This window comes from Mustelus asterias, chromosome 8, assembly GCF_964213995.1.
Source record: "Mustelus asterias chromosome 8, sMusAst1.hap1.1, whole genome shotgun sequence".
Taxonomy (NCBI): domain Eukaryota; kingdom Metazoa; phylum Chordata; class Chondrichthyes; order Carcharhiniformes; family Triakidae; genus Mustelus; species Mustelus asterias.
In genome coordinates, this window is record NC_135808.1 from 132,311,729 (window position 1) to 132,336,807 (window position 25,079).

Below are 25,079 nucleotides of genomic sequence, written 5' to 3' on the forward strand. Positions count from 1 at the left end.
GTAAACAAAAATAACTCATTAATTATTTTTGTTGCATAAACAAGCTAGAACAAAGATATATACACCCAGGCAAATCAGAAGCAGGGGGAGGCTCGTTCTTACATCACTGAAATTCACCCTAACTTGGCTAAAACTGCCAGGACATATTTTATTTGCTGCCCTAATGGCACTTTCGGAGGAGTCTTCCTGACCCGCCCGCCACGGGAATCGTAGCGGGAAAGGGGGGGGCGGTGGGGGGCAGGGGTGGCGGCGAGGGAGGGGGAGGAGGCAGACCATGCCGCCTGTTGACTCGGGTGGGATTTTATGGTTTTGGGTCGAGCATGGCCGGAAAAGTCCGCCCTCCATCCTAGGTAATCTCCCCAGCAGCATAGCCTTAGTCCACGTTTCAACATCATTACACGTGGAATGGGGACAAACACATCACGCCAGTAGCTATTTCTCTACACAAGGTAAGAAATAATTCTTAGTATCTTTGGGCTGATATACTTGTCACTCTGAGCCATACCAGTTGATTCCAATCTAGATTTGGTTCTTTTGGGATTTTCCAACGACAGTCATTTGCAAGCCCACGATTCTTTCCTCACGTTATGGCCAGTTTCCTGTAGTTTCTGATGTTTGTTCCAGCGGCAAGAATTGCCAAGTTACGGGGTCCTTTATTGATCATTATAACCTCAGCCAAGTTCCGCACACAGGGAGGACGGCCTCAACCGGGATCTTGGGTTCACGTCACACTACCTGTAACCCCCACAGCTTGCCTGGACTTGCAGAATCTCACTGGCTGTCCTGTCTGGAGACAATACACATCTCCTTAAGCTGTGCTTAATGCTCCCTCCACTCACATTGTTTGTACTTTTAAGACTTGATTATCTGTAAAGACTGCATTCCAATTATTATTCTGAAAATTGAGCTTGTGTCTCTGTATGCCCTGTTTGTGAGCATTTCTCCACTCCACCTGACGAAGGAGCAGCGCTCCGAAAGCTAGTGGCATTTGCTACCAAATAAGCCTGTTGGACTTTAACCTGGTGTTGTTAAACTTCTTACTGTGTTTACCCCAGTCCAACGCCGGCATCTCCACATCATGTTGGTCAGAGAAGACAGAGGGTAGCAGTGGATGGGTGCGTTTCTGAATGGAGGGCTGTGACAAGTGGCATTCCTCAGGGATCAGTGCTGGGATCTTTGCCATTTATAACATATATAAATGATTGGGAGGAAAATGTAACTGGTTTGATTAATAAGTTTGCGGACGACACAAAGGTTGGTGGATTTGCAGATAGCGATGAGGACCATCAGACGATGCAGCAGCATATAGGTCAGTTGGAGACTTGGGCGGAGAGATGGCAGATGGAGTTTAATCCGGACAAATGTGAGGTAATGCATTTTGGAAGGTCTAATACAGATAAGAAATATACAGTAAATGGCAGAACCCTTCAGAGTATTGATAGGCAAAGGGATCTGGGTGTACAGGTACACAGGTCACTGAAAGTGGCAATGCAGGTGGAGAAGGTAGTCAAGAAGGCATACGGCATGCTTGCCTTCACTGGCTGGGGCATTGAGTTAAAAAATTGGCAAGTCATGTTGCAGCTTTATGGAACCTTAGTTAGGCTGCACTTGGAATATAGTGTTCAATTCTGGTCGCCACACTACCAGAAGAATGTGGAGGCTTTGGAGAGGGTACAGAAAAGATTTACCAGGATGTTGCCTGGTATGGAGGGCATTAGCTATGAGAAGAGGTTGGAGAAACTTGGTTTGTTCTCACTGGAACACCGGAGGGAGAGGGGAGACCTGATAGAAGTCTACAAGATTATGAGAGGCATGGACAGAGTGGATAGTCAGACGCTTTTTCCCAGGGTGGAAGAGTCAATAACTAGGGGGGCACAGGTTTAAGGTGCGAGGGGCAAGGTTTGAAGGAGATGTACGAGGCAGATTTTTTACACAGAGGGTGGTGGGTGCCTGGAACTCACTGCCGGGGGAGGTAGTGGAAGCGGATACGATAGTGAGTTTTAAGGGGCGTCTTGACAAGTACATGAATAGGATGGTAATGGAGGGATACGGTCCCCGGAAGGGTAGGGGGTTTTAGTTCAGCTGGGCAGCATGGTCCGTGAAGGCTTCGAGGGCCGAAGGGCCTGTTCCTGTGCTATAATTTTCTTTGTTCTTTGTTCAGGTGGCACGGTGTTTAGCTCTGCTATCTCACAGCACCAGGGACCCGGGTTCGATTCCCGGCTTGGTCACTGTCTGCATGGAGTTTGCACATTCTCCCTGTGTCTGCGTGGGTTTCCTCTGGGTGCTCTGGTTTCATCCAAAAATGTGCAAGTTAGGTGAACTGGTCATGCTAAATTCTTCCTCAGTGTAACTGAACAGGTGCCGGAGTGTGATGACTAGGGGATTTTCACAGTAACTTCATCGCAGTGTTAATGTAAGGCTAATTGTGACAAATAAATAAACTTAACTTGAAACATGTCTGAAGAAGAGATGTTATTTTGGCTTTGGGCGACAGTTTGAAATGGGACATGAGTGACCATTTAAACCAATGGAGAAAGAAACTGAGAGTCGTGTTTAGTCTGAACAGTTTTGGTTCCCTTATCTAAGGAAAGATATGCTGTCTTTGGGGGCAGTCCAGAGAAGGTTCACTAGGTTGAGCCCGGATATGGAGGAATTTTCTTACAAGGAGAGGTTGAGTAGGTTGGGCCTGCACTCATTGGAGTTTAGAAGAATGAGAGGTGACCTTATTGAACATACAGGGTTCAGGGGACTTGACAGGGGAGATACTGAGAGGTCCTTTGCCCTTGTGGGAGAGTCCAGGACCAGAGGGCACAGTCTCAGAGTAAGGAGGTTACTCATTTAAGACAGAGGTGAGGAGGAATTTCTTCTCTGAGGGAATCTGTGGAATTCCTTACCGGAGGGGGCTGTAGAGACTGGGTCATTAAGTATGTTCAAGGCTGAGATAGACAGATTTTTAATCAGTAAGGGAATCAAGAGTTATGGGGATAAGGAAAGTGGTGTTGAATTTATTATTACATCATATTAGCCCTGATCTCATAGAATGATGGATCAGACTCGATGGGCAAATGGCCTAATTCTGTTCCTACGTCTTATGGTCTACATAGAATCCCTACAGTGCAGAAGGAGGCCATTTGGTTCATCGAGTCTGCACCAACCACAATCCCACCCAGTCCCTACCCCATAACCCGATGCACGAACCCAGCTAGTCCCCCTGACACTAAGGGGCAAGTTACCATGGCCAATCCACCTAACCTGCACTTCTTTTGGAAAATGGAGCACCCGGAGGAAACCCACGCAGACACGGGGAGAACGCGCAGACTCCACACAAACAGTGACCCAAGACAGGAATTGAACCCGGGTCCCTGGTGCTGTGAGGCAGCAGTGCTAACCACTGTGCCACCATGCCGCCCTTATGGGTTAGCAATTCTTATGGGTTAGCAAGTGGCTGTGCCAAAGTTACCCATTTTACATCATTGTGCACAGTATGGATAGGTAGTATTTCAATATCAGAAGCCACATATCTTTTCACTCTACTACATTTGAGATCTCTTTAATGCACAGCAAGTGTTGGAAGGCAGCTTCAATACATAGAAACATAGAAACATAGAAGATAGGAGCAGGAGGAGACCATTCGGCCCTTCGAGCCTGTTCCGCCCTTCGAGCCTGTTCCGCCATTCATCATGATCATGGCTGATCATCCAATTCAATAGCCTAATCCTGCTTTCTCCCCGTAACCTAGGGGCGGCACGGTAGCACAGTGGTTAGCACTGCTGCTTCACAGCTCCAGGGACCTGGGTTCGATTCCCGGCTTGGGTCACTGTCTGTGTGGAGTTTGCACATTCTCCTCGTGTCAGCGTGGGTTTCCTCCGGGTGCTCCAGTTTCCTCCCACAGTCCAAAGATGTGCGGGTTAGGTTGATTGGCCATGCTAAAATTGCCCCTTAGTGTCCTGAGATGTGTAGGTTAGAGGGATTAGCGGGTAAATATGTAGGGATATGGGGGTAGGGCCAGGGTGGGATTGTGGTCGGTGCAGACCCGATGGGCCAAATGGCCTCTTTCTGCACTGTAGGGTTTCTGTGATTTCTGTAAACCTTTGATCCCATTCACCCCAAGTGCTATATCCAGCCGCCTCTTGAATACATTCAGTGTTTTGGCATCAACTACTTCCTTGGTAATGAATTCCACAGGCTCACCACTCTTTGGGTGAAGAAATGTCTCCTCATCTCCGTCCTAAATAGTCTTCCCCGAATCCTCAGACTGTGAACCCTGGTTCTGGAACCCCCACCATCGGGAACATCCTCCTCGCATCTACCCTGTCTAGACCTGTCAGAATTTTATAAGTCTCTACGAGATCCCCCCTCATTCATCTGAACTCCAGCGAAAACAATCCTAACCTAGTCAATCTCTCCTCATACATCAGTCCCGCCATCCCCAGAATCAGCCTGGTAAACCTTCGCTGCACTCCCTCGAGAGCAAGAACATCCTTCCTCAGAAAAGGAGACCAAAACTGCACACAATATTCTAGGTGTGGCCTCACCAAAGCCCTGTATAATTGCAACAACACATCCCTACTCTGGTACTCGAAACCTCTCGCAATGAAGGCCAACATACCATTTACCTTCTTTACTGCCTGCTGCACCTGCATGCTTACCTTTAGTGACTGGTGCACAAGGACACCCAGGTCCCTCTGCACACTCCCCTCTCCCAATTTACAGCCATTCAGGTAGTAATCTGCCGCCTTGTTTTTGCATCCAAAGGGAATAACCTCACATTTATCCAAATTATACTGCATCTGCCATTGATTTGCCCACTCACCCAACCTGTCCAGATCACTCTGAAGGATCTCTGCAACCTCGCCACAGTTCACACTCCCACCCAACTTGGTACCAACAACTTTGTTATTGCAGAAGGATGTGTGGAGCATTGAGGGGATCAAATGCTGGAGGTATAATTCTAATTCTCAGGGAATATTTAATTTAAATTCCGCTAACCTGGAAACCAGAATGAAGCTGATACATAAGAACAAAGAACAAAGAAAGTACAGCACAGGAACAGGCCCTTCGGCCCTCCATTCTCGTGCCGATCATGATGCCCTAACTAAAAAAGATCTTCTGCCCTTATTTAGTCCGTATCCCTCTATTTCCTCCCTATTCATGTACCCATTCATGTACTGGCAGATAACGTTAACAAATGCGAGGTTTTTCACTTTGGAAGAAATAATAGCAAATTGGATTATTATCTAAATGGAAAGAAATTACAACATGCTGCTGTGCAGAGGGACCTGGGGGTCCTTGTGCATGAGACGCAAAAACCCAGTCTGCAGGTGCAACAGGTGATCAAGAAGGCAAATGGGATGTTGGCCTATATCGCGAGGGGGATAGAATATAAAAGCAGAGATGTCTTGCTGCATCTGTACAGGGCATTGGTGAGGCCGCAGCTGGAATACTGTGTGCAGTATTGGTCCCCTTATTTGCGGAAGGATATATTGGCCTTGGAGGGAGTGCAGAGAAGGTTCACCAGGTTGATACCAGAGATGAGGGGTATTGACTATGAGGAGAGACTGAGCAGATTGGGTTTGTATTCGTTGGAATTTAGAAGGCTGAGGGGGGATCTTCTAGAGACCTATAAGATAATGAAGGGGCTGGATAGGGTAGAGATGGAGAGATTCTTTCCACTTAGAAAGGAAACAAGAACTAGAGGGCACAGCCTCAAAATAAAGGGGGGTCAGTTTAGGACAGAGTTGAGGAGGAACTACTTCTCTCAGAGGGTGGTGAATCTCTGGAATTCTCTGCCCACTGAAGTGGTGGAGGCTACCTCATTGAATATGTTTAAATCACGGATAGATGGATTCCTGATCGGTAAGGGAATTAGGGGTTATAGGGATCAGGCGGGTAAGTGGAACTGATCCACTTCAGATCAGCCATGATCTTATTGAATGGCGGGGCAGGCTCGAGGGGCTAGATGGCCTACTCCTGCTCCTATTTCCTATGTTCATCCAGATGCCTCTTAACTGTTGCTAATGTACCTGCTTCCACCACCTCCTCTGGCAGCGCGTTCAGGGCACCCACCACTCTCTGCATGAAAAACCTTCTCCATACATCTCCCTTAAACTTTCCCCCTCTCACACTGAACCTGTGCCCCATTGTAATTGACACTTCCACTCTTGGAAAAAGCCTCTGACTGTCCACCCTGTCTATGACTCTCATAATTTTGTAGACCTCTATCAGGTCTCCTCACAGCCTCTGTCTTTCCAGTGAAAATAATCCTAGTTTATTCAACCTCTCTTTATAGCCAACACCCTCGAGACCAGGCAACATCCTGGTGAACTTCTTTGCACTGTCTCCAAAGCTTCCACATCCTTCTGGTCGTGTGGTAACCAGAACTACTCACAATACTCCAAATGCGGCCTAACCAAGGTTTTATATAGCTGCAACATGATTTCCAAACTCTTGTACTCAATGCCCCAGCTGATAAAGGCAAGCATGCCATATGCCTTCTTAACTACCTTTGGCAACCTCTGTTGCCACTTTTAGGAAACTGTGGACCTGCACATCCAGATCCCTGTGTATATTAATGTTCCTAAGCGTTTCGCCATTTACAGTATAACTCATACCTGAATGTGATCTTCCAAAATACATCATCTTGCATTTGTCTGGAAGACCATAAGTCAGTAAGACATAGGAGCAGAGTTAGGCCACTTGGACCATTAAGTCTGCTCCACTATTCAATCATGGCTGATATTTTTCTCACCCCCATTCTCTTGCCTTTTCCCCATAACCCCGATCCCCTTATTAATCAAGAACCTATTGATCTCAGTCTTAAAGACACTCAATGACCTGGCCTCCACAGCCTTCTGCGGCAAAGAGTTCCACAGATTCACCACTCTCTGGCTGAAGAAATTCCTTCTCATCTCTGTCTTAAAGGATCGTCCCTTTAGCCTGAGGTTGTGCCCTCTGGTTCTAGTTTTTCCTACTAGCGGAAACAGCCTCTCCACGTCACTCTATCCAGGCCTCGCAGTATCCTGTAAGTTTCAATAAAATCCCCCCTCATCCTTCTAAACTCCAATGAGTACAGATCCAGAGTCCTCAATGGTTTCTCATAAAACAAGCTCTTCATTCCAGGGATCATTCTTGTGAACCTTCTCTGGACCCTTTCCAAGACCAGTACATCGTTCCTTAGGTATGGAGCCCAAAACTGCTCACAATACTCCAAATGGGGTCTGACTAGAGCCTTATACAGCCTCAGAAGTACATCCCTGCTCTTATATTCTCACCCTCGCGACATGAATGCTAACATTACATTTGCCTTCCAAACTGCCGACTGAACCTGTACATTCATCTTAAGAGAATCTTGAACAAGGACTCCCAAGTCCCTTTGTGTTTCTGATTTCCTAAGCATTTTCCCATTTAGAAAATAGTCAATGCCTCCATTCCTCCTTCCAAAGTGCATAACCTCACACTTTTCCACATTGTATTCCATCTGCCACTTCTTTGCCCACTCTCCTAACCTGTCCAAGTCCTTCTGCAACCCCCCTGCTTCCTCAATACTACCTGTCCTTCTACATATCTTTGTATCATCTGCAAACTTAGCAACAGTGTCTTCAGTTCCTTCTTCCAAATCGTTAATGTATGTTGTGAAAAGTTGTGGTCCCAGCACCGATCCCTGAGGCACACCACTAGTCACCGGCTGCCATCCTGAAAAAGACCCTTTATTCCCACTCTCTGCCTTCTGCCAGTCAGCCAATCCTCTATCCATGCCAGGATCTTACCCTTAACACCATGGATTCTTAACTTATTCAACAGTCTCCTTTGTGGCACCTTGCCAAAGGCCTTCTGGAAATCTAAATAAATCACATCCACCGGTTTTCCTTTATCCAACTTCCTGTTACCTTCTCAAAGAACTCTAACAGATTTGTCAGACATGACCTCCCCTTGACGATGCCGTGCTGACTCAGTCCTATTTTATCATGCACTTCCAAGTATTCCGCAATCTCATCTTTAATAATGGATTTTAAAATCTTGCCAATGACTGAAGCCAGGCGAACCGACCTATAATTTCCCGTCTGCTACCTCCTTCCCTTCTTAAACAGCGGTGTTACATTAGCTACTTTCCAGTTCTCTGGGACCCTCCCTGCCTCCAATGATTCCTGAAAGATCACCACCAATGCCTCCACAATTTCCTCAGCTATCTCTTTTAGAACCCTGGGGTGTATTCCAACTGGTCCAGGTGACTTATCCACCTTCAGACCTTTCAGTTTCCCCAGAACCTTCTCCTTCGTGATAGAACATAGAACATAGAACATAGAACATTACAGCGCAGAACAGGCCCTTCGGCCCACGATGTTGCACCGACCAGTTAAAAAAAAACTGTGACCCTCCAACCTAAACCAATTTCTTTTCGTCCATGAACCTATCTACGGATCTCTTAAACGCCCCCAAACTAGGCGCATTTACTACTGATGCTGGCAGGGCATTCCAATCCCTCACCACCCTCTGGGTAAAGAACCTACCCCTGACATCGGTTCTATAACTACCCCCCCTCAATTTAAAGCCATGCCCCCTCGTGCTGGATTTCTCCATCAGAGGAAAAAGGCTATCACTATCCACCCTATCTAAACCTCTAATCATCTTATATGTTTCAATAAGATCCCCTCTTAGCCGCCGCCTTTCCAGCGAAAACAATCCCAAATCCCTCAGCCTCTCCTCATAGGATCTCCCCTCCATACCAGGCAACATCCTGGTAAACCTCCTCTGCACCCTCTCCAAAGCCTCCACATCCTTCCTGTAATGTGGGGACCAGAACTGCACACAGTACTCCAAGTGCGGCCGCACCAGAGTTGTGTACAGTTGCAACATAACGCCACGACTCCTAAATTCAATCCCCCTACCAATAAACGCCAAGACACCATATGCCTTCTTAACAACCCTATCTACTTGATTCCCAACCTTCAGGGATCTATGCACACATACACCTAGATCCCTCTGCTCCTCCACACTACTCAAAGTCCTCCCGTTAGCCCTATACTCAACACATCTGTTATTCCTACCAAAGTGAATTACCTCACACTTCTCCGCATTAAACTCCATCCGCCACCTCTCGGCCCAACTTTGCAACCTGTCTAAGTCTTCCTGCAAACTACGACACCCTTCCTCACTGTCTACCACACCACCGACTTTGGTGTCATCAGCAAATTTGCTAATCCACCCAACTATACCCTCATCCAGATCATTAATAAATATTACAAACAGCAGTGGCCCCAAAACAGATCCCTGAGGTACACCACTTGTAACCGCACTCCATGATGAATATTTACTATCAACCACCACCCTCTGTTTCCTATCCGCTAGCCAATTCCTGATCCAATTTCCTAGATCACCCCCAATCCCATACATCTGCATTTTCTGCAGAAGCCTACCATGGTGAACCTTATCAAACGCCTTACTAAAATCCATATATACCACGTCCACTGCCTTGCCCCCATCCACCTCCTTGGTCACTTTCTCAAAAAACTCAATAAGGTTAGTAAGGCACGACCTACCTGCCACAAAACCATGCTGACTATCACCTATCAATTCATTACTCTCCAAATAACTATAAATCCTATCCCTTATAATTTTTTCCAACATCTTGCCGACAACAGAAGTGAGACTCACCGGTCTATAATTCCCGGGGAAGTCTCTGTTCCCCTTCTTAAACAATGGGACAACATTCGCTAACCTCCAATCTTCTGGTACTATACCAGAGGCCAACGACGACCTGAAGATCAGAGCCAGAGGCTCTGCAATCACTTCTCTTGCCTCCCAGAGAATCCTTGGATAAATCCCATCCGGACCAGGGGATTTATCTATTTTCAGACCCTCCAGAATATCCTGCACATCCTCCTTATCAACTGTAATACTGTCTATTCTACTCCCTTGCAACCCAGTGTCCTCCTCAGCTATATTCATGTCCCCTTGCGTGAACACCGAAGAGAAATATTGGTTCAATGCTTCACCAATCTCCTCCGGTTCCACACATAACTTCCCTCTGCCATCTATAACTGGCCCTAAACTTGCCCTAACCAACCTTCTGTTCTTGACATACCTATAGAACGCCTTAGGATTCTCTTTAACCCTATCCGCCAAAGTCTTCTCATGTCCCCTTTTAGCCCTTCTAAGCTCGCTCTTCAACTCCCTCTTAGCCAATCTAAAGCTTTCTAGTGCACTACCCGAGTGCTCACGTCTCATCCGAACATAAGCCTCCTTTTTCTTTTTAACCAACAAAGAAACTTTTTTGGTGCACCACGGTTCCCTAGCCCTACCAATTCCTCCTTGCCTGACAGGGACATACCTATCACAGACTCGCAGTAGCTGCTCCTTGAAAAAACTCCACATGTCGGACGTTCCCAGTCCCTGTAATCTCCTAGTCCAACCTATGTTTCCTAATTCTCTCCTAATAGCCTCATAATTACCCTTCCCCCAGCTAAAACCACTGGCCCGAGGTTCATGCCTATCCCTTTCCATCACTAAGGTGAACGTAACCGAATTGTGGTCACTATCACCAAAATGCACACCAACTTCCAAGTCTAGCACCTGGTCTGGCTCATTTCCCAGCACCAGATCCAATATAGCCTCACCTCTAGTTGGCCTGTCTACATACTGAGTCAAAAAACCTTCCTGCACGCTTTGAACAAAAACTGACCCCTCTAACGAGCTAGAGCTATAACAATTCCAGTCAATATTAGTCAAGTTAAAATCCCCCATAACAATTGCCCTATTACTTTCACTCCTAAGCAGGATTGACTCCGCAATCCTTTCCTCAACCTCTCTAGAACTTTTAGGAGGTGTATAAAAGACTCCCAACAGGGTGACCTCTCCTCTCCTATTTCTAATCTCCGCCCATACTACCTCAACAGATAAGTCCTCATCAAACCTCCTCTCTGACACTGTGATACAATCTCTGACCAATAATGCTACCCCTCCCCCTCTTCTACCTCCTTCCCTACTTCGACTAAAACATTTGAACCCCGGGACCTGCAGCATCCATTCCTGCCCCTGCTCTATCCATGTCCGGATTAAATTCCAACTGCCATTTCTGTGCCCAAGTCTCCAATCTGCCTATATCCTATTGCATCCTCTGACAATCCCGGCACTATCAGCAACTCCATCAAGTTTCGTGTCATCCGCAAAATTAGGAATCAGACCACCCACATTTTCCTCCAGATCATTTATATACACTACAAACAACAGAAGTTCCCACACTGATCCCTACGGAACACCACTAGCTACAGATCTCCATTTTGAAAAACACCCTTCCTCCACTACTCTCTTTCTTCTATAACCAATCCAGGCAGGATCCATCTATCCAGCCCACCCCGAATCCCATGTGATTTTAGTCCTTGGACCAGTCCACCATGTGGGACCTTGTCAAACGCTTTCATATGGACTTCCATATGGCCTCCCATCCTTTGACTTTGTCTACACTTCCTGCTGCCTCGGAAAAGCAGCCAGCATAATTAAGGACTCCACGCACCCCGAACATTCTCTCTTCCACCTTCTTCCATCGGGGAAAAAGATACAAAAGTCTGAGGTCACGTACCAACCGACTCAAGAACAGCTTCTCCCCTGCTGCCTTCAGACTTTTGAATGGACCTACCTCGCACTACATTGATCGTTCTCTACACCCTAGCTATGACTGTAACATTACATTCTGCACACTGTCCTTTCCTTCTCTATGAACTGTATGCTTTGCCTGTATACTGCGCAGGAAACAATACTTTTCACTGTGTGCTAATACATGTGACAATAATAAATCAAACCAAAGTCAAATTAAATCAAGCTTTCGTAAGTCCATGTGAAAAAAGCATTCATCAAAATGAAGTACGACACTGAGCTTTTAATATAGCTGGGGTCTTTCTTCCCCAATTATTCACAAATAAACTGTTTTCAAAGCTTTTTCACCTAGAGACAGTATCACCTTACTTAAACAGATGGAATTTGACTTGCACCTTGTTTGATGGATAGGTGGAAGGTTAGACTTTGGGCTTCAACCCAAATACTTAAACAGAACAAAACAATGTAATTATCTTGGGCATTCATGACTGCATAACAGCATTAAATAGCTTTCTAAACTGATTTTGGGTTAGCTAAACGTCAAGCAAAGACTCCGTATACATGTAATCAGATGAGACTAGTTGATGTAAAGAATCCAGCGAGTCCTTAGAAATTAGCAGCAGGGCAGATAGAATAGCATACATTCCAAACTGGGCAACATGCGGTCAATTATTCCAATTAACTCGCATCTCAGTTAAAACAACCTTGACACATAATTACTGAAACAAGTTTTAACGTCAGCTGATAAAATATGTTCAGAATGTATAAAAGCAATCTGAATCATTGTTACGCTGATTCACCGATTTACTTCTGGCCTTGTGGAAGAATGGCTTAAACATAACAACATAGATACTAGAAGCAGGAGTAGGCCATTCGGCCCTTCAAGCCTGCCCCACCATTCATTTTGATCATGGCTGATCATCGAATTCAATATCCTGATCCCCCCTTCCCCCCATATCCCTTGATCCCTTTAGCCCCAAGAGCTATATCTAATTTCTTCTTGAAATCAGACAATGTTTTGGCTTCAACTACTTTCTGTGGTAGTGAATTCCACACATTCACCACCCTCTGGGTGAAGACATTTCTTCTCTCCTCCGTTCTAAAAGATTTACTACTTATTCTCAAACTATGACCCCTTGTTCTGGGCTCCCCCAACATTGGGAACATTCTTTCTGAATCTATCCTGTCTAACCCTCGTAGAATTTTATAAGTTTCTATGAGATTCCCTCTCACTCTTCTAAACTCTAGTGAATATAATCCTAACTGATTTAGTCTCTCCTCATATGACAAATTTTTGATCATGGCTGATCACTGAATTCAAAATCTTGATTCCTCCCCTTCCCCCCACATCCTTTGATTCCTTTAGCCCCAAGAGCTATATCTAATTTCTTCTTGAAATCAGGCTACATTTTGGCCTCAACTATACTCTGCGGTGGTGAATTCCACACATTCATCACCCTCTGGGTGAAGAAATTTCTCCTCACCTCAGTTCTAAAACATTTACCCCTTATCCTCAAACTAGTTCTGGGCTCCCCCAGCATCGGGAACATTCTTTCTGAATCTACCCTGTCTAACCCTGTTAGAATTTTATACGTTTCTGTGAGATCTCCTCTTACCCTTCTAAACTCCAGTGAATATAATCCTAACTGACTTAGTCTCTCCTCATATGACAGACTTGCCATCCCTGGAATCAGCCTGGTAAACGTTCGCTGTACTCCCTCTATAGCAAGGACATCCTTCCTCAGATTAGGATGCCAAAACTGCACACAATACTCCAGGTGTAGCCTCACCTATGCCCTATACAATTGCAGCGAAACACTCCTATCCCCATACTCAAATCCTCTTGCTATGAAGGTGAATACCATTTGCCTTCTTTACTGCCTGCTGTACCTGCACGCTTATTTTCAGCGACTGATGCACGGAGACTCCAAGGTCTCGGTGAATATCCAACTCTCTCAATTTACACTCACCAAGTAATAATCTGTCCTCCTATTATTGCTACCAAAGTGGATAACCTCACATTTATCCACATTATACTGCATCTGCCATGCTTATGCCCACACACTCAGCCTGTCCAAATCACGCTGAATCATAAGAACATAAGAAATAGGAGCAGGAGTAGGCCATCTGGCCCTTCGAGCCTGCCCCGCCAGTCAACAAGATCATGGCTGATCTGAAGCGAATCAGTTCCACTTACCCGCCTGCTCCCCATATCCCCTAATTCCCTTATCGATCAGAAAACTATCTACCCGTGATTTAAACATATTCAACGAGGAAGCCTCCACCACTTCAATGGGCAGAGAATTCCAGAGATTCACTACCCTCTGAGAGAAGAAGTTCCCCCTCAACTCTGTTCTGAACCGGCCCCCCCTTATTTTGAGGCTGTGCCCTCTAGTTCTGGTTTCCCTTCTAAGTGGAAAGAATCTCTCCACCTCTACCCTATCCAGCCCCTTCATTATCTTATATGTCTCTATAAGATCACCCCTCATCCTTCTAAACTCCAACGAGTACAGACCCAATCTGTTTAATCTCTCCTCATAAGCTACACCCCTCATCTCCGGTATCAACCTGGTGAACCTTCTCTGCACTCCCTCCAAGGCCAGTATATCCTTTCGCAAATAAGGGGACATAAGAAATCATCTCTGCATCCTCCTCACAGCTCACCCTCCCACCCACATGTACAGCAAGTCCCCATTTTACATTGTCTACATTGGGGAGATTAAGCGCGGGCTGGGTAACCACATTGCGGAACACCTTCGCTCAGTCCACAAGCGTCACCCCGAACTTCCAGTTGCTTGTCATTGTAACTCAGCACCTTGCTCTCATGCCCACTTGTCCTTTCTTGGCCTGTTGCTATGTTCCACTGAAGCCCAAGGCAAACTGGAGCATGTCATCTTCCAATTAGGCATGTTACAGCCCTCAGGACTCAACAACTTTAGACAGTGATCCTTTTCCTCCATCTTAAACCCATTTTTTAATAGCCCGTACATTTTGTCTCAATGCGGAAACATTCCTTCCCCTTCCCCCAGCACTCCTCTCACACCCAATCATTTATCTCTTGTTCTTAAGTTCGCTACACTCCTGTTGCAATCTCTTCCAGCTACTGTATAATATCTCACAGACTTTCCTTTTCTCTTTAGCACTGATGAAGAGTCAAACAGACTCAAAACATTAACCCTCTCCCTACAGAATTTTTTTAAGTTCTTAATTCATTCGTGGGACGTGGGACATGGGCGTCGCTGGCTGGCCCGCATTTATTGCCCATTCCGAGTTGCCCAATGGCAGTTGAGAGTCAACCACATTGCCGTACTTCTGGAGTCACATGTAGGCCAGACTAGGTAAAGACTGCAGATTCCCTTCCTTAAAGGGATATTAGTGAACGAAATGGGTTTTTCCAACAATCGATAATGGTTTCATGGTCATCAGTAGATTCTTAATTCCAGATACTTTTTCTTGAATTCAATTCCACCATCTGCCATGGCAGGATTCGAACCTGGGTCCCCAGAACATTAGCTGAGTTTCTGGATTAATAGTCTAGTGATAATACCACGGAGCCATTGCTTACCCTAATGTTGGCAGACCTGTTGGGTTTTTCCATCATCCAAAGTTCAGCACCATTCATGACTCCTCAGATACTGAAGCAGTCCATGCCCAAATGCAGCAAGACTTGGACAATATCTAAGCTTGGGCTGACAAGTGGCAAGTAACATTCGTGCCGCACCACAAAATTGCAAGATAATGGCCATCTCCAACAAGAGAGATTCTAACCATCCTATCTTGACATTCAATGGCATTACCCCTACGATCAATACCCTAGGGTTTACTGTGGTTTCAAGAGCAGGTCAGAGGCTGGAATACTGCAGTGAGTAACTCACCTCCTGATTCCCCGAAGTTTGTCCAACATCGACACGGCACAAGTCAGGAGTGTGAAGGAATACTCCCCACTTGCCTGGATGAGTGCAGCTCCAACAACACTCAGGAATCCAACTCCATCCAGTACAAAGCTTGATTGGTATCAAATCCACCCTCTTAAACATTCACTCCCTCCACTATTGACATGCAGGGGGCGCTTTTACCATCGCGTTGCACCCATTTTCAGGCGCGATGCGGTGGTAAAGTGGGCCGTAAAGCGCTGAGCGCAATCGGCGCTGGTTTTCACGGCTGGCACAATTTTACGTGCACCGAATATCCGGCACAGTCAGCCTCTCGCCGGAACTGGGTGAGAGGCAGGTTAATATATTTAAATCTATTGAAATGAACATTTGCATCTGCTTAGTGAGCCCGGCACTCAATCGTCCGGACTCAGCCCCACTTTATGACCTCGTCAGGAAAGGTTCTCGCCGGCGAGGAATAGACACGCTCCCCATGAACGGGAGCAGTCCGGTTTGGCCTCACCGGTGGAACCGGAGGCCATTGAGACCCCCCAGGGAGGCTGAGGGCAAGGGGGGTGCCCCTTGGGCAGTGCCAGATGGGCAGTGCCACCCAACCCCTCCCCCCATTAGCAACTGAGCAATGCCAACAGTGCAGTATCAGGGGGAGTGGCTAATGGGGGAGGGCCAGTGGGGGTGGGGCCAGTGGGACAGGGCCAATGGGAAGGGGGTTAATGGGAAGGGGCTAATGGGGGAGGGGCTAATGAGGAGGGGCTGATGGGGGGAGGGAGCCCGCTGCCACTCTGCAGGGATCAGTGAGGGGAGGGTGACATGTCCGTGATTGGTGGGGGGAGGGCAGCAGGTCCACAATCGGTGGGGGGAGAGCAGGAGAGGGGGCCCGCTGCCACTCTGTAGGGATCGGTGGGGGGAGGGTGACATGCCCGCAATCAGTGAGGGAGGGCAGCAGGTCCACGATCGGTGGGGGGAGGGCAGCAGGTCCACAATCGGTGGGGGAGGGGGGGTCTGTGATCAGTCTGGGCAGCGGGGGGGGTGGGTGTCAGCAGGGACTGTAGTTTGGGCCACAAGCCCCAGGATTATCGGGGGGAGAGCTTCTTCAGGCTTCCTGCAGCAGCAGGGGCCTGACAGTCTCTCTTTTCTGTCAGGCCCCTGCTACTGCTAATGCGCATGTGCAGTATCAGAGGCCTGCACATTCGCACTTCCTCCCTCTGCAGCCTTTTGGGTGCGTTAAGCCCTGCCCACCAGCTTCTGCAGTGCGAATCTGATGCGCTCAAAATTTTGTAGGCAGTGTGTGTCATGGAGGGGGGGCGGGATTAAAAACAGGCCTAAAAGTCGGATCTGAAACACTCCCAGTTTCAAGTCCGCCCAGCACTTTGAATAAAATTGGTAAAACCGCAGTGTCAGCAGTGTACACCATTTAAGATGCACTACAGCAACTCACCAAGGCTCCATCGACAACAGCTTCCAAACACAACCTCTGCTACAGGAAAGGACAAGATCAGCAGATACATGGGAACAACCTGAAAGTTCCCCCCCAAACCACAAGCAGTCCTGACTTGAAACTATATTGTGTTTCTTCACCATCACTGGGTCAAAGTTTTGGAACTCCGTTCCAGCGGTTCAGGATGGCAGCTCACTACCGCCTCCTCAAGGGCAATAAGGAATGGGCAATAAATGCCGGCCTAGCCAGCGACACCCACATCCTGTGAACAAATCACATTCTTTTTTAAATCACAATTTAAGCAGGGTCTGTTCCCAGGCTGAAAGGTTTTGTTGCTACTTGGGTTTTACGACGACTGTTTTTCTCTTTGATAGTTCCTCAAGTGGCCTCGACTGCCTCCCTCATTCAGTGGGAGCGTATGTGTCGGATTATGCTGCCCAGACCTAGCAATTATCCTGTCTTTTAACAATGGCACTTGAGTGGAGGAACTTGCACAGAGGTGATTTCGGAGCTCCGAGTAGGAAGAGGAGATCAAAGTGGGATCAGAGACATAACGGCAGTAATGCCAATTCCCTGACCTGCCCTTTAGTCAGGTCTTTGCTGGGAATGTATTGCTGAACTTACCTTAGTAAAGGGTTTATTCAGGGTCTATCACAACCTCAGGCCACATACCAAAGCACTTTGCAGCCATGTTTTGAAGTGTAGACATGTTGATGCAGGAAATGTAGCAGCCAATTGCCGCACAGCAGGCTGCGACCTGATAATGCCCAGATGTTCAGTTTAATATGATGTTAATTGAGCAATAGCCAGCCTGCCTTTCTTCACAATAGTGCTTTGAGATCTTTTACATTCGACATCTTACCCAAACGTCCCCACCTCCAACAGCGCAGCACTCCCTCAGTACTGACTGGAGTGTACTCCTGGATTGTTGTACTCAAGGCTCTAGAGTGGGACTTGAACCCTCAGCCTATTTAAGATGTTCAAAATCATGAGGGGTCTGGACAGAGTAGATATGATTGGAGATGCCGGCGTTGGACTGGGGTAAGCACAGTAAGATGTCTCACAACACCAGGTTAAAGTCCAACAGGTTTATTTGGTAGCACAAGCCACAAGCTTTCGGAGCAGCGCTCCGAAAGCTTGTGGCTTGTGCTACCAAATAAACCTGTTGGACTTTAACCTGGTGTTGTGAGACTTCTTACAGAGTAGATAGAGTAGATCCTCGTGAGAGGATCAAGAATGAGAGGGCACAGATTTAATGTTATTAGTAAAAGAAACAGCAATGATGGGCGGCACGGTGACACAGTGGTTAGCACTGCTGCCACACAGCATCAGGCACCCAGGTTCGATTCCAGCCTCGGGTCACTGTCTGTGCGGAGTCTGCACATTCTCCGCGTGTCTGCGTGGGTTTATTCCGGGGGTGCTCAAGTTTCCTCCCACAGTCCAAAAGTGTGCGGGTTAGGTGGATTGGATGATAAATTGCCCCTTAGTGGCAGGGGGACTCGGAAGGGTAAAATGCATGGGGTTATGAGGATAGGGCCTGGGTGGGATTGTGGTCGGTGCAGACTTGATGGGCCGAGTGGCCTCCTTCTACACTGTAGATTCTATGATCCTTTGAAGAAATGGTTCACTGAAGAAGAATGCCAACAATCCAGCAGAACCAAACTTCAAATTGATGCCTTCTAAATTGCCGGGAAACTGTTGTTAAAAGTTTGCATGTAAACACAGCAACCAGCACCAAAATATTTTGAACACCGTCCAAGAGCAAAAACGCAGCATCTGAACATCATGTAGCTATTGTACCTTCAATGACTTACGCAGTTCCAAAATGTACAAATCCTAATCACAACCACAGAGGGTTCCAGCGTTCCGAGTAACTCTCCTCGGAAAAATTGCAGGCTGCGGAGCAAAATATTAAAGACATAAATCTTTTGGATATGTAATTTTTCTTATGCAGATGACCTCCTTTGCTCCCCTCTCCCCTCAGCCGGCGTATTCTAAACATACCCTCCGAGCAAATTGTTTTTCGAAATTGCTTGCTTTGACACCATGCTGGCTGTCTTATTAGAAGCAGTGCTCAAAAAGAACACAAGTACCCAACTCATTAGCTGGTGGCAAGATATATTTATGAAATAATCGGGCAGAATTGATGTGCTCGGTAATAACATTACTGGTTTTAGCTCAAAGCATTGGAATAGATAATTGTGAGGAGGGAGATGGGGTGAAAGGTGAGGAGGCAGAGGCTGCGCAGGGGAAAGTGATCCTGTGCAGAATACAGATTACTGCTTCATTTTTATAGAGTCATAGAGGTTTACAGCATGGAAACAGGCCCTTCGGCCCAACTTGTCCATGCCGCCCTTTTGTTTTTCAACACCTAAGCTAGTCCCAATTGCCCGCATTTGGCCCATATCCCTCTGTACCCATCATACCCATATAACTGTCTAAACGCTTTTTAAAAGACAAAATTGTACCCACCTCTACTACTGCCTCTGGCAGCTTGTTCCAAACACTCACCACCCTCTGTGTGAAAGAATTGTCCCTCTCGACACTTTTGTATCTCTTCCCTCTCACCTTAAACCTATGCCCTCTAGTTTTAGACTCCCCTACCTTTGGGAAAAGATATTGACTATCTAGCTGATCTGTGCCCCTCAGTATTGTATAGACCTCTATAAGATCACCCCTCAGCCTTTTACACTCCAGAGAAAAAAGTCCCAGTTTATCGAGCCTCTCCTTATAACTCAAACCATCAAGTCCCGGTAGCATCCCAGTAAATCTTTTCTGCACTCTTTCTAGTTTAATAATATCCTTTCTATAATAGGGTGACCAGAACTGTACTCCAGGTGTGGCCTCACCAGCTGCAACATAACCTCCCTGTTTTTAAACTCCATCCCTCTAGCAATAAAGGACAAAATTCAATTTGCCTTCTTAATTACCTGCTGCACCTGCAAACCAACTCCTTGAGATTCTTGCACAAGGACACCTAGGTACCTCTGCACAGCAGCATGCTGCAATTTTTTACCATTTAAATAATAGTCCATTTTGCTGTTATTCCTACCAAAATGGATGACCTCACATTTACCAACATTGTACTCCATCTGCCAGACCATTGTCCACTCACTTAGACTATCTATATCCCTTTGCAGACTTTCAGCATCCTGTGCACACTTTGCTCTGCCACTCATCTTAGTGCCATCTGCAAATTTTGACACACTACTCTTGGTCCCCAACTCCAAATCATCTATGTAAATTGTTCACTGCAACGGGATGGGAAAGCCCCACCGGCATGAATGGCCATCATATTCCGGCCTTTGACTTGCATTCATCAGGACAAATGCAAGAATAGTAAATTTCAAATGGTCACAAAAATTTAGGCTACAGGAAGAAAAATTGGTTGGCACTGCTGTGGAGGCGTTGTCATGGAGAAAGCAATGGGGAACGATAGGCTCGCAAACTCCTGGGTAATTCAGAAAAAGTGCAAGGCTTGAACATAGGTTTAAATATTAAGTTTAAGTTTATTTATTATTGTCACAAGTAAACTTACATTAACACCGCAATGAAGTACTGTGAAAATCCCCTATTCGCCACATTCCGGCGCCTGTTCGGGTACACTGAGGGAGAATTCAGCATGGCCAATGCTCCGTTCTTTCAGACTGTGGGAGGAAACCAGAGCACCCAGAGGAAACCCACACGGACACGGGGAGAACATGCAAACTCCACACAGACAGTGACCCAAGCCGCGAATCAAACCCGGATCCCTGGCGCTATGAGGCAGCAGTGCTAACTCCTGCACCACAATGGGTCATCCTGTATCAATGTGTGCCACTTCTATAAAGTGTAAATGGACCACATTAGGAGCTCGACTGTTCGTTTGTTTGATTGTTTGTTGGTGTAGCTATTTACTCATTCGGGCTTGTTCAGTCAGTGCTGTCCACATCTAATAGTAGACATTTTGTTTTGAGCGTTGCACGCATGGGCAGATCGAGTACAGTCTGTACTCAGCCTATTATGATCAGTCATGCTGTTACATAGAACATAGAACATAGAAAGCCACAGCACAAACAGGCCCTTCGGCCCACAAGTTGCGCCGATCACATCCCCACCTCTAGGCCTATCTATAGCCCTCAATCCCATTAAATCCCATGTACTCATCCAGAAGTCTCTTAAAAGACCCCAACGAGTTTGCCTCCACCACCACCGACGTCAGCCGATTCCACTCACCCACCACCCTCTGAGTGAAAAACTTACCCCTGACATCCCCCCTGTACCTACCCCCCAGCACCTTAAACCTGTGTCCTCTCGTAGCAACCATTTCAGCCCTTGGAAATAGCCTCTGAGAGTCCACCCTATCCAGACCCCTCAACATCTTGTAAACCTCTATCAGGTCACCTCTCATCCTTCGTCTCTCCAGGGAGAAGAGACCAAGCTCCCTCAACCTATCCTCATAAGGCATGCCCCCCAATCCAGGCAACATCCTTGTAAATCTCCTCTGCACCCTTTCAATGGCTTCAACATCTTTCCTGTAATGAGGTGACCAGAACTGCGCGCAGTACTCCAAGTGGGGTCTAACCAGGGTCCTATAAAGCTGCAGCATTATCTCCCGACTCCTAAACTCAATCCCTCGATTAATGAAGGCTAGTACGCCATACGCCTTCTTGACCGCATCCTCCACCTGCGAGGCCGATTTAAGAGTCCTATGGACCCGGACCCCAAGGTCCTTCTGATCCTCTACACTGCTAAGAATTGTACCCTTCATTTTATACTGCTGCTCCATCCCATTGGATCTGCCAAAATGGATCACTACACACTTATCCGCGTTGAAGTCCATCTGCCACTTCTCCGCCCAGTCTTGCATTCTATCTATGTCTCGCTGCAACTTCTGACATCCCTCCAAACTATCCACAACACCACCTACCTTGGTGTCGTCAGCAAACTTACCAACCCATCCCTCCACTTCCTCATCCAGGTCATTTATGAAAATGACAAACAGCAAGGGTCCCAGAACAGATCCCTGGGGCACTCCACTGGTCACTGACCTCCATGCAGAGAAAGACCCCTCCACAGCCACTCTCTGCCTTCTGCAGGCAAGCCAGTTCTGGATCCACAAGGCAACAGCCCCTTGGATCCCATGCCCTCTCACTTTCTCAAGAAGTCTTGCATGGGGGACCTTATCGAACGCTTTGCTGAAGTCCATATAGACCACATCCACCGCTCTTCCTTCGTCAATGTGCTTGGTCACATTTTCAAAGAACTCAACCAGGCTCGTAAGGCACGACCTGCCCCTGACAAAGCCGTGCTGACTACTTTTGATCATACTAAACTTCTCTAGATGATCATAAATCCTGTCTCTCAGGATCCTCTCCATCAACTTACCAACCACTGAGGTTAGACTCACCGGTCGGTAATTTCCCGGGCTGTCCCTGTTCCCTTTCTTGAATATAGGGACCACATCCGCAATCCTCCAATCCTCCGGAACCTCTCCCGTCTCCATCGACGATGCAAAGATCATCGCCAAAGGCTCCGCAATCTCCTCCCTCGCCTCCCACAGTAACCTGGGGTACATCCCATCCGGACCCGGCGACTTACCAACCTTGATGCCATTCAATAGTTCCAACACATCCTCTTTCTTTATGTCCACATGCTCGATCCTTTCTGTCCTCCGCAATCCAGCAGTACAACCACCCAGATCCCTTTCCACCGTGAATACCGAGGTAAAGTATTCATTAAGCACCTCCGCCATTTCTAACGGTTCCGCACAAACTTTTCCCCCTTCACCTTTTAAGGGTCCTATGCCTTCACATCTCATCCTTTTACTCTTGACATATTTGTAGAAAGCCTTGGGATTCTCCTTAATCTTACCCGCCAAGGTCTTCTCATGACCCCTTCTCGCTCTCCTAATTTCCTTCTTAAGCTCCTTCCTACATCGCGTATACTCCTCTAAATCCTTAACACCTCCTAGCTCTCTGAACCTTCTGTACGCCTCTCTTTTCTTATTCACCAGGTTCATCACAACCTTACATTTGGGGGTAGTGTGTTAAAGTGGATTGGGGACTGGCTATCCGACAGGAAGCAAAGAGTCGGAATAAATGGGTGTTTTTCCGGTTGGAGGAAGGTAACTAGTGGCGTGCCGCAGGGATCGGTACTCGGGCCGCAACTATTTACCATTTATATAGATGATCTGGAGGAGGGGACGGAGTGTAGGGTAACGAAGTTTGCAGACGACACAAAGATAAGTGGAAAAGTGAATCGTGTGGAGGACGGAGAAGATCTGCAGAGAGATTTGGACAGGCTGAGTGAGTGGGCGAGGATATGGCAAATGGAGTATAACGTTGAGAAATGCGAGGTTATACACTTTGGAGGAAATAATAACAAATGGGATTACTATCTCAATGGAAACAAATTAAAACATGCTACCGTGCAAAGGGACCTGGGGGTCCTTGTGCATGAGACGCAAAAGCCCAGTCTGCAGGTACAACAGGTGATCAAGAAGGCAAATGGGATGTTGGCCTATATTGCGAGGGGGATAGAATATAAAAGCAGGGATGTCTTGATGCATCTGTACAGGGCATTGGTGAGGCCGCAGCTGGAATACTGTGTGCAGTATTGGTCCCCTTATATGAGGAAGGATATATTGGCATTGGAGGGAGTGCAGAGAAGGTTCACCAGGTTGATACCGGAGATGAGGGGTTTGGATTATGAGGAGAGGCTGAGGAGATTGGGTTTGTACTCGTTGGAGTTTAGAAGGATGAGGGGGGATCTTATGGAGACTTATAAGATAATGCGGGGGCTGGATAGGGTGGAGGCGGAGAGATTCTTTCCACTTAGTAAGGAAGTTAAAACGAGAGGACACAGCCTCAAAATAAAGGGGGGTCGGTTTAAGACAGAGTTGAGGAGGAACTTCTTCTCCCAGAGGGTGGTGAATCTCTGGAATTCTCTGCCCACTGAGGTGGTGGAGGCTACCTCGCTGAATATGTTTAAAGCGCGGATGGATGGATTCCTGATCAGTAAGGGAATTAAGGGTTATGGGGATCAGGCGGGTAAGTGGTACTGATCCACGTCAGATCAGCCATGATCTTATTGAATGGCGGGGCAGGCTCGAGGGGCTAGATGGCCTACTCCTGCTCCTATTTCTTATGTTCTTATGTTCTTATTTGGTCAGACACGCATTGGGAAATGCGGCCTATCTATCTGGCATTGGGTGACACCGAAATTCCTACATAATATTGCTCAGTGGTGTGAAAGGCAGAATGTATTTTTGGACAGAGAGAAGCATCCATTCGTAGCTTCATTGGAAATATTGGCACTGGAGTGCAAGCCAGCATTACAGATTCTAGTCTCTGCTGTGGGATCTATAAGCCCGCAATGGGGGAGGTGATGACGTGTTGGTATTGTTACTGGATTAGTAATCCAGAGAGGGTCGGTTTAGCTCAGTTGGCTGGACGACTGGTTAGACGATGCAGAGATATGCCAACAGCACAGGTTCAATTCCCGTATCAGCTGAGTTTATTCATGAAGGCTGTACCTTCTCAACCTTGCCCCTCGCCTGAGGTGTGGTGACCCTCAGGTTAAATCACTACCAGAAAGCCCTCCCCCCTCAGAGGGGAGAGCAGCCTATGGTCAGCAGGAACTATGGCGACTTTAACTGAATCCAGGAAACCCTGGGTCATGAGCTGGAGACCCGGGTTCGAATCCCCCAACAGCTGATAGAGGAATTTGAATGCAGTACAAATCTGGAATTTAACATCTGATAATGATCATAAAACGATTGTTATAAAAACCCATCTGGTTCAGGGGAGGAAATCTGCCGTCCTTACGTGGTCTGGCCTACATGTGACTCTTGAATGGCCAAGCCTGGCCAATCAGCTCATGGGCAATTCAGGATGTGCAGCAAATGCTGGCCCTGTGAATAACACCCATGTTCCAGGAAAGAATTAAAAAAACCCAATCCAGAGGCAGACATGCTACTGACGGAGTCATGGCTGGCGTCTGCTGCTTGTGTTTGTACAGTGTCGCAGTGACACGTTCTTTTTATATTCATTCGTGGGACATGGGTGTCGCTGGCTGGCCAGCATTTATTGCCCATCCCTAGTTGCCCTTGGAGGGCAGCTGAGAGTCAACCACATTGCTGTGGAACTGGAGTCACATGTAGGCCAGAGCGGGTAAGGACG